This window comes from Salvelinus namaycush, chromosome 3, assembly GCF_016432855.1.
Source record: "Salvelinus namaycush isolate Seneca chromosome 3, SaNama_1.0, whole genome shotgun sequence".
Classification (NCBI taxonomy): Eukaryota; Metazoa; Chordata; class Actinopteri; order Salmoniformes; family Salmonidae; genus Salvelinus; species Salvelinus namaycush.
Window position 1 is genome coordinate 34267854 of NC_052309.1, and position 6000 is coordinate 34273853.

Consider the following 6000-nt stretch of genomic DNA (forward strand, 5'->3'; position numbering starts at 1 on the left):
TGCATTGGTGGCCAGAGTGCATCTGTTGCCAATACATTGGCTGCCACCTTCCCTCCATCGCGGTACTGCACGACTCCGGGGCATGGAAGCATGCAGGAAAGATTTTTGCTGAACCCTCTTCCAAAAACTCCTCTGGCAGGCGGTTCAGGTCAATCATGACCAAAACCATCCGCCACCTGAACAGTCTCCGTGCTGTGGCCCTCAAACAGCAATGTGGCACAGACTAGGACTATGCATTCTTTTGCACATCAAGCCATCTCTGAACTGTACACAAAATAACTGCACTTGCACTCTGTTCATCTTTCTGCATTTAGATCTATTCTGATACTGTACATTTCTACATCCACTGTAGGCTATATCGACTGTATAGCCATTGCTCAGTCCAGTATAGCTCTATGCTCACTACCTAACTGTATAAAATGTACAGTATGTAAACTTAGTTTATACAACGGGTGGGTCTAATCCTGAATGCTGATTGGTTAAAACCGCATTCCAGCCGGTGTCTACTCCACAAATTACCACCCGCTAAATCTGACGGTAAAATGCCTATTTACTCTGTTCTATCCGATTGCGCAATCCACTGTCTCAACCCAGGCAGGGAAGTTAACTTGATCTCCACTATAAAAAGCATCTAGACATTCTCACATTGCTTGTAGACTAACATTTAGTTTTAACAGCGGAGATTTGTATAAACCTTACCGTCTGTCTCTCTGACATCTGCAACATTGTTTTAATATTCAAATTCAATCTCCAACTGTCCCACAGGTCATGTGGTTTGGTAAGAAGAATGCCTCTCCCCACAGGTGTGATTACTACCTCCTGAGGGGTTTAGAGCTTGAGGTAGTCACCTCATACAAGTACTTGGGAGTATGGCTAGACGGTACACTGTCTTTCTCTCAGCACATATCAAAGCTGCAGGCTTTAAGGTTAAATCTAGACTTGGTTTCCTCTATCGTAATCACTCTTCTTTCACGCTAGCTTCCAAACCCTGATTCAGATGACCAGCCTACCCATGCTAGATTACGACAATGTAATTTGTAGGTCGGCAGGTAAAGGTGCTCTCCAGCAGCTAGATGTTCTTTTCCATTCAGCCATCAAATTTGCCACCAATGCTCTGTATAGGACACATCACTGCACTCTATACTACTCTGTAAACTGGTCATCTCTACCTGCCGCAAGACCCACTGCTTGATGTTTATTTATAAAACCTCACTCCCCCCTGAGATATCTTCTGCAGCCCTCATCCTCCACATACAACACCTGTTCTGCCAGTCACATTCTGTTAAATGTCCCGAAAGCACACACATCCCTGGGTCGCTCATCTTTTCAGTTCGCTGCAGCTAGCGACTGGAACGAGCTGTAACAAACACTCAAACTGGACAGTTTTATCTCAATCATGGACCCTCTTACTGACAGTTGTGGCTGCTTTGTGTGATGTATTGTTCTCTCTACCTTCGTGCCCTTTGTGCTGTTGTCTCTCCCCAATAATGTTTGTACCTGGTTTTGGTCTGCTACCATGTGCTGTTGCCATGTGTTGCTGCCATGTTGTATTGGTGGGAGATAACTGGGTTTTGGCCTTATTTAAAATGCTCTTCAAGTTAAAATAGGATTCATTTTATCTGATGCCAATGGAGTTGACAATGGTATTCCCCAAGGCAGTGCTATCAGTTGTATTTTGTTCTATATTATGATTAACAATGTGTTTTCGAATGTAGGTAGGGCTATTGGGGGATTCCCTATACAGTGGCTTGCAAAATAATTCACCTCCCCTTGGCATTTTTCCTATTTAGTTGCCTTACAACCAGGAATTAAAATATATTTTTTGGGAGGTTTGTATCATTTGATTTACACAACATGCCTACCACTTTGTTGATGCAAAATGTTTTTTTATTGTGAAACAAACAAGAAATAAGACACACAAAAAAACAGAACTTGAGCGTGCATAACTACCCCCCCCCCCCCCCCCCCCCCCAATTAGATTGAGGTCTGGGCTTTGACTAGGCCATTCCAATACATTTTTCCTCATCTCTGGAAGACAAACAGATTTCCTTCAATGATTTCCCTGTATTTAGTGCCATCCTTCAATTCTGACCAGTTTCCCAGTCCCTGCCGATGGAAAAACATCCCCACAGCATGATGCTGCCACCACCATGCTGGATGGTGTTCTCGGGGTGATGAGAGGTGTTGGGTTTTTGCCAGACATGGCGTTATCCTTGATGGCCAAAAAGCTACATTTTAGTCTCATCTGACCAGAGTACCTTCTTACATATGTTTGGGGAGTCTCCCACATGCCTTTTGGCGAACACCAAACGTGCTTGATTATTTTTTTCTTTAAGTATTGGCTTTTTTCTTAACACTCTTCCGTAAAGCCCAGCTCTGTGAAGTGTACGGCTTAAAGTGGTCCTATGGACAGATACTCCAATCTCCGCTGTGGAGCTTTGCTTTCTCTGTACCTTCTCTGCTATGCAATCTGGTTTCCAAGCTGGTCATGGGTGCTCCTCAGCCACGCTCAAGGTCCTAAACGATATCATAACCGCCATCGATAAAAGACAATACTGTGCAGCCATATTCATCAACCTGGCCAAGGCTTTCTACTCTGTCAATCACCACATTCTTATCGGCAGACTCAACAGCCTTGGTTTCTCAAATGACTACCTCGCCTGGTTCACCAACTACTTCTGAGACAGAGTTCAGTGTGTCAAATCAGAGGGCCTGTTGTCTGGACCTCTGGCAGTCTCTATGGGGGTGCCACAGGGTTCAATTCTCTGGCCGACTTTTTTCTCTGTATACATCAATGATGTCGCTCTTGCTGCTGGTGATTCTCTGATCCACCTCTACGCAGATGACACCATTCTGTATACTTTTGGCCCTTCTTTGGACACTGTGTTAACTAACCTCCAGACGAGCTTCAATGCCATACAATTCTCCTTCCGTGGCCAACTGCTCTTAAATGCAAGTAAAACTAAATGCATGCTCTTCAACCGATCGCTGCCCGCATCACTACTCAATGGTTCTGACTTAGAATATGTGGACAACTACAAATACCTAGGTGTCTGGTTAGACTGTGAACTCTCCTTCCAGACTCACATTAAGCATCTCCAATCCAAAATTAAATCTAGAATCGGCTTCCTATTTCGCATCAAAGCATCCGTCACTCATGCTGCCAAACATACCCTCGTAAAACTGACTATCCTACCGATCCTTGACTTCGGCGATGTCATTTACAAAATAGCCTCCGATACTCTACTCAGCAAATTGGATGCAGTCTATCACAGTGCCATTCGTTTTTGTCACCAAAGCTCCATATACAACCAACCACTGCGACCTGTATGCTCTCGTTGGCTGGCCCTCGCTTCGTATTCGTCGCCAAACCCACTGGCTCCAGGTCATCTATACGTCTTTGCTAGGTAAAGCCCCACCTTATCTCAGCTCACTGGTCACCATAGCAGCACCCACCCGTAGCAGGTATATTTCACTGGTCACCCCAAAAGCCAATGTTCCTCCATGGTTACTCCCAGATCCTGTTGTTGATCTAACCTTGGTAAAGAAAAGGAAAGATTGGTCAGAAGTCCATGATATAGGGAAACTGGTTGACAATTCCATTGGTAGAAGTTATGCTTCTATAAACAGCTTTTCACAGATGGATCCAAGGACCCAGATGGTGGGCGCACAGGAGCAGGTGTTTACGTTCCTGAATTTGATGTGCAGATATGTTGAAGACCAACAGATGAACTGTCAGTATACTCATTTGAACTGTTGGAGATAATAGTTGCCCTCCAGTAGGTGAGGATGTACAACCTGTTAGAATTATAGTATGCTCAGATTATCAGTCTGTGTGGAATAGTTATCATCTGGTAAATCTAATAGGAGTGACCTACTATTGGAGGTATTAATGTTATCAAGAATTGAGAGAATGGGTGTATTAGTGAGATTCTGCTGGATCCCAGATCATTCGGGTGTGGAAGGGAATGAAATTGTAGACCAATTAGCCAAAAGAGCTTTGAAACTAGATGTAATTGATATCAGTGTTCCACTGGTTAGAGGTAAGATCAAAGCCATTTTGATAGATGTGTGGCAGAAGAAATGGGACTTTGAGCACAAGGGCTGGCATGTAAACTCAGCAAAAAAAGAAACATCCTCTCACTGTCAACTGCATTTATTTTCAGCAAACTTAAAATGTGTAAGTATTTGTATGAACATAACAAGATTCAACAACAGACAAACTGAACAAGTTCCACAGACGTGACTAACAGAATAGGAATAATGTGTCCCTGAACAAAGGGGGGTCAAAATCACAAGTAATAGTCAGTATCTGGTGTGGCCACCAGCTGCATTAAGTACTGCAGTGCATCTCCTCCTCATGGACTGCACCAGATTTGCCAGTTCTTGCTGTGAGATGTTACCCCACTCTTCCACCAAGGCACCTGCGAGTTCCCAGACATTTCTGGGGGGAATGGTCCTAGCCCTCACCCTCTGATTCAACAGGTCCCAGACATGCTCAATGGGATTGAGATCCGGGTTCTTTGCTGGCCATGGCAGAACACTGACATTCCTGTCTTGCGGGAAATCCCGCACAGAACGAGCCATATGGCTGGTGGCATTGACATGCTGGAGGGTCATGTCAGGATGAGCCTGCAGGAAAGGTACCACATGAGGGAGGAGGATGTCTTCCCTATAACGCACAGCGTTGAGATTGCCTGTAATGACAACAAGGTCAGTCCGATGATGCTGTGACCCTCCACCTCCAAATCGATCCAGCTCCAGAGTACAGGCCTCGGTGTAACGCTTATTCCTTCGACGATAGGCGCGAATCCGACCATCAACCCTGGTGAGACAAAACCGCGACTCGTCAGTGAAGAGTACTTTTTACCAGTCCGATCTGTCTGGTCCAGCGACGGTGAGTTTGTGCCCATACGCGACGTTGTTGCCGGTGATGTCTGGTGAGGACCTGCCTTACAATCGGCCTACAAGCCCTCAGTCCAGCCTCTCTCAGCCTATTGCGGACAGTCTGAGCACTGATGTAGGGATTGTGCATTCCTGGTGTAACTCGGGCAGTTGTTGTTGCCATCCTGTACCTTTCCTGCAGGTGTGATGTTCGGATGTACCGATCCTGTGCAGGTGTTGTTACACGTGGTCTGCCACTGCGAAGACAATCAGCTATCCGTCCTGTCTCCCTGTAGCGCTGTCTTAGGCGTCTCACAGTACGGACATTGCAATTTATTGCCCTGGGCACATCTGCAGTCCTCATGCCTCCTTGCAGCATGCCTAAGGCACGTTCACGCAGATGAGCAGGGACCCTGGGCATCTTTCTTTTGGTGTTTTTCAGAGTCAGTATAAAGGCCTCTTTAGTGTCCTAAGTCTTCATAACTGTGACCTTAATTGCCTACCGTCTGTAAGCTTTTAGTGTCTTAATGACTGTTCAAACCCTTTACAATGAAGATCTGTGAAGTTATTTGGATTTTTACAAATTATCTTTGAAAGTCAGGGTCCTGAAAAAGGGACGTTTATTTTTTTTGCTGAGTTTATATGCCCTCCAAAGAAAGATCGGTGGACCAAGATTCAAAGGTCAGATTAGGAAGGAAGAGGTGATGTTTGCCCGATTGCGCTTAGGACATTGAACTCGTCATTACATCTGGTTGGCAAGCATGTGACTGGTTTGTGTATGGTCGATGAAACGGTGGAGCATGTGCTGTTTTATTGTTGAAGAGAGGGAAAGATTGAAGTGTAGGGTCATTGAGATTGGACGGGTTTGGAAGGGATTTGGGGAAGGGTGTATTAGAAGTTAGTAGGGCTGTTTTTTTATTTTCTCAGGACTGAGTTAGGGTAGGAGGGTTTAGAAATGTTGTAAATAGTGATTGACCACACACTCCAGCACAGTAGGTGGCGGCATGCACCTTTAACGTTGGTTTGCGGACAGCCATTATATCATAGAAATAGTGTCTGACTTTATTAGTTATTATAAGTTTAAAAAAGCCATGGGGCTACTTTAAGCTAAGAATA